The sequence below is a fragment of the Chlorocebus sabaeus genome, chromosome 17, assembly GCF_047675955.1.
Source record: "Chlorocebus sabaeus isolate Y175 chromosome 17, mChlSab1.0.hap1, whole genome shotgun sequence".
NCBI lineage: Eukaryota > Metazoa > Chordata > Mammalia > Primates > Cercopithecidae > Chlorocebus > Chlorocebus sabaeus.
This window is the reverse complement of record NC_132920.1, coordinates 4,523,153-4,533,011: the sequence shown is the minus strand read 5'-3', so window position 1 is coordinate 4,533,011 and position 9,859 is coordinate 4,523,153. Positions and strand designations below refer to the sequence as shown.

Genomic DNA, 9,859 nt, shown 5'->3' with positions numbered 1-9,859 from the left:
CTATCTAGGCTTCCCAAAGTGCTGGGATTATAGAGCCAAGAACCCCCTTTCAAAGGAATTGAGAACATTTAAAAAAGATGTCATAGGTCGTGTTCTAAAGAAATGGAACCTTGTGAGATTATTGATGACAGATTCTGAGGAATTAGCTGAGCTTTCTGACGGGTCATCAGAAATGTGGGCAGGAGACAAAGGCTGTCCCAAAGTCTTCCAGGCCAAGGTCAGAGCAAAACTCGTGCATGTGTCGGGTATTTGGCCCCGTTCAAAGTTGCTTTGGCTGGGCGTGGAGGCTCACGCCTGTAATCCCAACACTTTGGGAGGCTGAGGTGGGCAGATCACGAGGTTAGGAGTTCGAGACCAGCCTGGCCAACATGGTGAAACTCTGTCTCTACTAAAAATACAAAAATTAGCTGGGTATGGTGGCGGGCGCCTGTAATCCCAGTTATTTGTGAGGTTGAGGCAGGAGAATTGCTTGAACTCAGGAGGCAGAGGTTGCAGTGAACTGAGATTGTGCCATTTCACTCCAGTCTGGGCAAGAGCAAGATTCTGTCTCAAAAAAACCAAAAAAACAAAAACAAAAAACTTTCCCCAACAACAACAACAAAAAAGCAAAGTTGCTTTGAATGCAGTCCCCTATATACAAGGACTCCTATGGGCATCTTCTGTGATGAGATAGGATGTGGCTCAGGCTTTAATTTGTATAACAAAACTGTAACTTGGATATTTTCTTCCTCTGAATACCTGGAACTTATGGGTTCCTTCCTAACAGGCCAGAGTCCTTATTTTCCGACAGGGGTATAAAATCTGGTTATTAAGAGCGTATCAGGCCAGGTGCGGTGGCTGACACCTGTAATTCCAGTACTTTGGGAGGCCGAGGCAGGAGGATCGCTTGAGCCCAAGAGTTTGAGACCAGCTTGGGCAACATAGTGAGACACCATCTCTACCAAAAAAAGAGAAAAAATTAGCCAGACGTGGTAGCAGGAGCCTGTGGTCCCAGCTACTCAGGAGGCTGAGGTGGGAGGATCACTTGGAGACTGGGAGGTCGAGGCTGCAGTGAGCTGTGATCATGCCACTACACTGCAGCCTGGGCGACACAGCAAGATCCTGTCTCCAAAAAAAAAAATAGTATGAAGAAGAAAAAGAGCATATTATTTGAAGTCATACAATCTAGAGTCAGATGATCAGTTCTGCTACATATCATTGACAATATTTAACATGTCTGTTCCTTGGTCTTCCCACTCATAAGTCGCGTATAAGAATAGTGCCTACCCATAGGGTGGTTGTGAAGAACAGTGAAATAGGGTGTGTCAGGCACTCCAGATCTTACCTTGTGGGAGCAGGTAGTACAAGGGAGGCACAGCAGAAGCAGGCTTTGTTTTTAGTTTGCTTCTTGTTAGTGATGGTAAATGTTCGGCTCCTGCCAAAGTCCATTAAGAACAATGGTCTCTGAAAGTAATGATGATGGCTCACAACTGTAATCCCAGCACTTTGGGAGTCCGAGGTAGGCAGATCACAAGGTCAGGAGTTCGAGAACAGCCTGACCAACGTAGTGAAACCCGGTCTCTACTAAAAATACAAAAATTAGCTGGGAGTGGTGACGTGCGCCTGTAGTCCCAACTACTCGGGAGGCTGAGGCAAGAGAACTGCTCGAACCCAGGAGGCAGAGGTTGCAGTAAGCCGAGATTGTGCCACTGCGCTCCAGCCTGGGTGACAGAGTGAGACTCCGTCTCAAAAAAAAAAAAGAGGATAACAACAATCAACTAATGTTTACTGGTTACCTACTATGTGCATGACCTTACTCATTTGAGTCTCACTACAAGCCTAGGTGAAGAAGCCCAAAGCACGTGCCATCCACCATTCCCTAGTCTAGTCCCTCTGCTTGCTCTGATGAGATGAGCATAAGACTGGCTGTGGAGAAAGTTTTTTCCCAGACCATACGGTATCCTTATGTCCTCAACCTTTATTGAGGGTTGGTGTGAGAAACAGCCATGTGACAAACATCTCGGAAGGTGTTCTTTATATGTTATTGACTACGGCGCATTTCATGGTCTACTGGCTTAAAAAAAAAACCATATGTCATAAATTCCTTTTCGAGTTAAAGGTTGTTTCACCTGATGGTTTCTTGTGCTTCCTTTTATTAGACAGACGCCTTGGTCTAAGGCCTAGAGATTTTGATTCAGTGCGTTTGAGTAGGTGTCAGATGAGCAGACTTTGAAAATGCTCCCTCCCTTTGAGTCTGAGGCACAGCCAGGGCTGGGAACCCCTCCTGTGGCTTTTGGTCAGCTCCCCCTGTGGTCCCTGATTGTGATCACGGAGCTGAGATTTGTACTCCTTTTGCCTAGGTTTTCTGACAGGAGTTTTGCACCCTTTTCATGTCATGTCTCTTGCTCTTTTACTTCCCTTCCCTTAATATTTTTAGAGTTCACATATAATTTGTTGTAAAATGTCTTGTCTGCTTTCAGCATAAAAACAAATGACTGAAAGAATGGGTGTCACTCTCCGCCTAAAGTTTCCAACAGGATTTTCCTTAAAACACCTCCTTATTCTTTCTTTGTGTCACTCTTTCACCTGCTTTGCTGTTTTTAATTAATTGCTTGACAAAATAAACATTTATTTACTTTTAAAACACACTAATGTATTCTGAAGGGAAACTGGCTCCCTCGCAAATGTCTGGAGGCATCATAATTGTGAAGAGAGACTGTTCCAGGAGAAGAAGTTCAACCTTGAGATAATGACAGAGTTGTCTGGAGAGGACCATAATGAGTTGAAAGGAAGGTGCTGGAATAAATGCAGACACAGAGGTTGTTGATGCAATGTAGAGATTGTCTCATCTCATGGCCCTCCCACCCCATTCCACTGATGTCAGTTTAGTTACATCCCTTGCTTGCGGTATGTCAACATGCAGCAATTATTTTGTTTTTGTTAACAATGATAGGACTTTAGTGCAATGAACTTGGCCTACATCCCTGAATGCTGCATTTACAACCAGCTTTCCTTGCTTGACAGCAGACTTCATCGAGTAAAAAGAGGCAATTCCAAAGGTTATTGCAAGATTACAGCATAACAGGTCTGGACAAAGGCACCAAAGGCACTGTTGAATGTGGGAAGATGACTGACAGGGACCTGGAGGAAGCGACGCTGGCTTCAATGGGGCACTGTAGAGTCACACAGTAATGCACATGTGACCAGGTACAGGTGTTTGCTTAATCCTATCTTCTACATGAGAAAAAGAACTTTAAAAAAGTCATTTAGTGTGAAAAAGACTTCAGGACCATCAGATTATTAAAATTATTGTACTGATGGAATGGTTTTTAAATTAAATTTTGAGTAATGTTGACAAACCTCTATATTGCTTCATCTGCAGCTGATCAGCGTAAGTGACTTACAACTAAGTTAACCAGCCCTTTCCATTCCGGAGGTTGATCTTAATCCAACTGTTTATTAATAATTCAAGTGCCCCTCTCTCTGTTTTCTGATAGAATTGGTTGTTTATACTTTTCAAGTGCCTGCTCCAGGTTAACTTTCTTTCTTTCTTTTTTTTTCTTTTGAGATAGAGTCTCGCTCTGTAGCCGAGGCTGGAGTGCAGTGACATGATCTTGGCACACTGCAACCTCCGCCTCCTGGGTTCAAGCGATTCTCCTGTCTCAGCCTCCTGAGTAGCTGGGATTATAGGCGCCCGCCACGACGCCCGGCTAAATTTTTGTATTTTTAATAGAGACGGGGTTTCACTGTGTTAGCCAGGATCCAGGTAGACTTTCACACTAGATGCTGTCACTGCCTTTTAGAAATGTACCGCTGAACTGGGGTGATACACCACATAGGAAAAAGTCATTAGCAATACAAAGCAGTGTAAGTTAGCAGTGCTAGCAGGTGGTAGAAACCCAAGTTGCCAGGAATTGAGAAGCAGGCATGACCACATGGGTTGGGGAGAGGAGGGAGTGATTCCCTAGAGATGGGACCTAGTCTGTGGGAAAGCCAGATCCTTGTATACTATAGGAACCTTCCTCTCCAGCCACAGTGGCTGTGCATCTGTGGAATTTTCCTTTCCCTCTTACCACCACACCTTTGCCAGTATCATTTCTTCCACCTAGAATGTCTAACCTTTTTGTTCACTTAACACAATTCTCCCCAAGTTTCCAAACCCAGGTTGTGGAAGTCCTTGACTGTGTGGCTTCAAAATGTGCACTTTCTGTTGTTGGAAATCACTACCTACTATTGAATGAGATTGTGAAATGATAAACATGAACCCTAGCTGGGTTATAGGAAGAGAATTTTTTCCAGACATGCAATGCGATGGGCCCGTGCCTCCTGTTTACTCATTTGTTGTCACACCAGCCCGGTAATGTGTTGATAGATACGAAGGAACACATCTCACACATGAGCATGAAAACCCAACCATCAGCTTATGAATACAAAAGGATTATCATTTATTGTTTTTCCCTTGGACATCTGAGAAGGGGCTAAAGAGTTCACAGCCAAACCTGGTGTTATTGTGCTTTGCTTTATTGCACTTTGCAGATAGTACATTTCTTACAGATTGAAGTTTTGTGGCAACCCTGTGTGGGGCAAGTCTATCAGCATGATTTTTCCAACAGCCTTTGCTCACTTTGTGTCTCTGTGTCATAGTCTGGCAATTCTCGCAGCATTTCAAACTTTTCCATCGTTATAATATCTGTTCTGGTGATCTGTGGTGTTACCATTGTAATTGTTTTGGGGTGCCACGAACTATGCCCGTATAAGATGATGAATGTAATTCACAAATGCTGTGTGTGTTCTGACCCCTCATCATCCTGCTGTTCTCCCACCACTGTCCCTTTTCTTGGGCCTTCCTATTCCCTGAGATACAATGATGTTGGAATTAGGCCAATTAATAACCCTACAGTGGCCTCTAAGTGTTCAAATGAAAGGAAGAGTTTCATGTCTCTTACTTTAAATCAAAAGGTAGAAATGATTGAGCTGAGATAGCAGAAAGCTAGGCTCTTGTGCCTGAGACTTAGCCAAATTGTGAATGCAAAAAGTTCTTGAAGGAAATTAAAAGTGCTACTCTAGTGAACACACAGATGATAAGAAAGCAGAACAGCCTTATCGCTGATATGGAGAAAGTTCTAGTGGTCTGGATAGAAAATCAAACCTGTCATGACATTTCTCTGGGCCAAAGCCTGATCCAGGGCAAGGCCCTAACTCTCTTTAATTCTCTGAAGACCAAGAGAGGTAAGGAAGCTGCAGAAGAAAAGTTTGAAGCAACAGAGGTTGGTTCATGAGGTCTAAGGAAAGAAGCCATCTTCATAACTTAAGTGCAAGGTGAAGCAGCAAGTGCTAATGGAGAAACTGCAGTAAGTTATCCAGCAGATTTAACTAAAAGTGATGAAGGTGGCTACATTAAATAGAAGATTTTCAATGTAGAAGAAACAGCCATGTATTGGAAGAAGACATCAACTAAGACTTTTACACTACAGAGGAGAAGTCAATGCCTGGCTTCAAAGCTTCAAGGACAGGCTGCCTCTCCTGTTAGGGGATGATGCATCTGATGACCTTAAGTTGAAGAAAATGTTTATTTACTATTCTGAAAACCCTAGGACCCTTAAGAAGTGCTCTATAATAAAGCAACAAAGCCCGGATAGATAAATCCTCATCTGTTTACAGCATGATTTATTGGATATTTTAAGCCCAGTGTTGAGACCCACTGCTAAAAAATTCCTTTCAAAATATTACTGCTCATTGACAATGCACCTGGTCACCTAAGAGCTCCTGGAGATGTACAAGGAGAATAATGTTTTCATGCCTGTGAACACAGTATCCATTCTGCAGCCCATAGATTAAGGAGTATTTTCAACTTTCAAGTCTTATTATTTAAGAAATACATTTCATAAGGCTACAGGTGCCATGGATGTGTCACTGGTTCCACTGATGGATGTGGGCAAAGTAAACTGAAAACCTTCTGTGAAGGATTCACCATTCTAGAAGCCATTAAGAACATTCGTGATCCATGAGAGGAGGTAAAGATCTCAACATTAACAGGAGTTTGAAAGAAGTTGATTTCACCCCTCATGGATGACTTTGAGGGGTTTGAGACTTCAGTGGAGGAAGTAACTTCAGATGTGGTGGAAATAGCAAGAGAACAAAAATTAGAAGTGGAGTTTAAGATGTGACTGAATTGCTACAATCTCATGATAAACGCTTAACAGCTGAGGTGTTGCTTTTATGAATGACCAGAAAAAGTGGTTTCTTGAGGTAGAATCTATGTCTGGTGAAGATGCTATGAACACTGTTCAAATAACACAGGATTTAGAATGTTACATCAACTTAGTTGAGAAAGCAGTGGCAGGGTTTGAGAGGGTTGACTCCAATTTTGAAAGAAGTCCTACTGTGGGTGAAATGCCATCAAATAGCATCTCATGCTACAAAGACATCTTTCATGAAAGGAAGAGTCAACCAACGTGGCAAACTTCATTGCTGTCTTATTTTGAGAAATTGCCACAGCCTTCCCACCTTTCAGCAACCACAGCCCTGATTACTCAGCTGCCATCAACATTGAGGCAAGACCTTCTGCTGACAAAAAAATCACAACTGGCTGAAGGTCCAGATCATTAGCATTTTTTAGCAATAAAATATTTTTAAATTAAGGTATGTACATTGCTTTTTTAGACATAATGCTATTGCGCACACATAATAGAAAATAGTATAGTGTAAACATAGCTTTTTTATGCACTAGAAAACCAAAAAATTTCTGTGACTGACTTTATTGTGATATTTGCTTAATTGTAGTGGTCTGGAACTGAACCGACAACATCTCTGAGGTATACCTGTATTTATTTATTGGCCCCTTATCTGAGGAGGGGGCTAAAGACAAGATAATCATAGTGTTAAATTAAGTTTAGCCTAAAGTGGTTTCCTTATATGTTTTAAGTTCCGCCTAAAGGTTTCTCCGTACATAGTGAACTGTAACCTAACCGGATGTGTAAACAGACTGTAACCTGCTCTGATGTCAATAACCAAGTTTCAACCAATCGGAGGTGACCAGCGATTCAAATCATCCTCAAATAAGGCAAACGTGGAACTGCAACCCATCTGGCTGTGTCTGTACCTACTTCTATTTTCTGTACATCACTTTCCTTTTTCTATCCATGAATCTTCTTGGACTGCGCTGCAGGGCTGGAGTCCCTCTGAGCCTACTTTGGTTCGGAAGGCTGCCCGATTTGTGAATTGTTCTTTGCTCAATTAAACTCTGTTAAATTTAATTTGTTTAAGATTTTTCTTTTAACAGTTGCCAGTGGCAGAAAATCAAAAGATCTCTTTAGACTGTAGATCCCAGAAATACCATCTGGGGATAGTTTTGGTTGGCACAACTTGGGGAGTGCTACTAGCATCTACTGGTAGAGACCAGAGATGCTGCTAAACATCCTACAGTTCACAGGACAGGACTTCATAACAAAGAATTGTCTGGCCCAAAATGTGAATAGTGTTGAGGTTGAGAAACCTTGCACTAGAGGAACTTAGAAGTTACTGACTGACACCCAGTTAAGAGAAAGTTGCTTGGAAAAATTCGTCTGAGAGGAAAGGAAACAAAATAGTAAATCTGTTTAAGTTGCAACATTTCTACCATAAAATAAAGTTAAAGGAAGAGTTCAGCTCATTTGTTAAAATGTCCCATTGCCAACCCTTTCTTTCCCACCTGGCTGTTTATTCAGTGGGAGGCTGACGTTTCTGACTTTGACTAGGCCTGTAGCAATGCCAAACAAATGACTTCAGGAAAAGCGTACTCCTGAACCACTGAATCACTCCTGAATCACTGCCGAGCAGTATCATCATCACTTTAATTTGTTTAGTTTCTCCTTGGTCAGGAGCACCCAGCTTCCCAGGTGTAAGCAGGTTAGGCAATTCTTCCTAGTTCCCATTTCTTTCTGGAGGAAATGTGGTATGCACGGGCAGGGTTGGGGAGGGGAAGGAGCCCATGATGGAATCCTTAGGGGATGATGGAACCTTCCGCTGGGATCTTCCCTTCAGAGGGTGTGATCTTGGCTGAGGGGAGGCCATTGATGAAACTTAACTATTGTTTTACACATTTATAATACATTTATTTTGGGAGATCAGGGTTCCAAGGTTATTTTAACATTGTTTTGATGATTAATGTATAGAATTTACGTGTTTTAATAGTACAAATGATTTGAATGCTGATGTGTTTTATTGGTGGGCCTAATTTTTTATCCATGAAAAATAATTTTATCCATGAAAAATTATTAATATCAAGGATTTATTGCATGTCAGTTTTGTACAGACATGCTGCTATGTACAGTGTCATGGGGACTGACAGTCTGGTGGGAGAGACAGCCGAATAAAAGGATAATGACAATACTGTGTGCTAAGTGCTATGATGTGACAATTATAGGGCACTCTGGGAGCATGGTTAAAAGAGGTCCCTTCAGCTGAGACCTGAGACTTGCAGGTTAATAGGAGTTAGCTATATAGAGTATAGGGAGGAGAGGGGCCAGGATGGGAGATGGTATTCCCTGAATAGCAGTAAACATGTTCAAAAGTTCATAGGTTAGGAAAAGAGCATGAAGAGTTCAGGGAATTTATTTATTTATTTATTTATTTATTTATTTATTTATTTATTTTGAGACGGAGTCTTGCCCTGTCTCCCATACTGGAGTGCAGTGACATGATCTTGGCTCACTGTAGCCTCCGCCTCCTGGGTTCAAACGATTCTCATGCCTCAGTTTCCCAAGTAGCTGGGATTACAGACATGCACCACCATGCCTGGTTAATTTTCATAATTTTAGTAGAGAAGGAGTTTCACCATGTTGGCCAGGCTGGTCTCGAAGTCCTGGCCTTATGTGATCTGCCCACCTCAGCCTCCCAAAGTGCTGGGCTTACAGGCATGAGCCACTGTGCCTGGCTGTGGATTTTAAGAGCTGTTTTGAAGATATAGACTCCGGATTCAGGTGCATATGCAGTGGAAACTTTATTCGTTGGACTGATTGATATGGATCACATGTGGAACAAGGAGAGAACAGGACCCAAGAGGGACACAAACAAGAGATGGGCAAAAGAAGAGAAGCCAAGGTGGACAAAAATTGGCAAGAGAAACTGAAAAGACAAACCACAGGTGACCAAAATAATTGCAACTCCAATATGCGAAGAACTTTGACAAATCAATAAAGAAAGAGTGAACAATCCAGTGGAAAAATGGACAGAGGAAATGAAAAAACATTTCATAAACAAAAAGATTATCTACCTTGTGGTCATCTGGGAAAGTCTAATTAAAGCCACAAAAGAGATTATTTTGCACCCATGAGATTAGCAAGGTAAGAATTCTGACCATACCAAATATTGGTAAGAATATGGAGTAACTCTGATATGCTGCTGGTGGGAGTGTAAATTAGGGCAACCACTTTGTAAAAGAATTGGGATTAAGAGGGAATATAGAGATGCATATATGCCACGTGTTCATGGGAGCCAGGTTGCTTGTGGCAGTATCAAGTATAATAACAAAAAACTGGAAATAATCAAAATATTCATTGTTGGTAGAATAAATAATATACTTTTGTCTATTCATAAAGTGGGATACTATGGAGTAGTGAAAATTAACAAACTATAATTCTATGTGTGCTGTGGGCTGAATTGTGTCTCCCCAGCATTCCTCTGTTGAAGTCCTAACCCCAGGACCTCAGGACTATGTTTGGAGGTGGGTTCTTTAAAGAGGTGATTGAGTTAAAGTGAGGTCTTTAGGGTGGCCCCGAATCCGACCTGACTGGTGTCCTTATAAGAAGAGGAGATGAGGACACAGACTCACACAGAGAGGGAGGACCATGTGGGGACACAGGGAGAAGACGCCATCTGCAAGCCAAGGACAGAGGCCCCA

The 9,859-nt window shown here is 42.1% G+C and overlaps 1 pseudogene; it reads right to left on the bottom strand.

Moving 5' to 3' along the window:
- Positions 1 to 4,326: 4,326 nt before the first annotated feature.
- LOC119626892 (small nucleolar RNA U13) lies at positions 4,327 to 4,418 on the bottom strand (annotated as a pseudogene).
- Between the last annotated feature and the right edge of the window lie 5,441 nt (positions 4,419 to 9,859).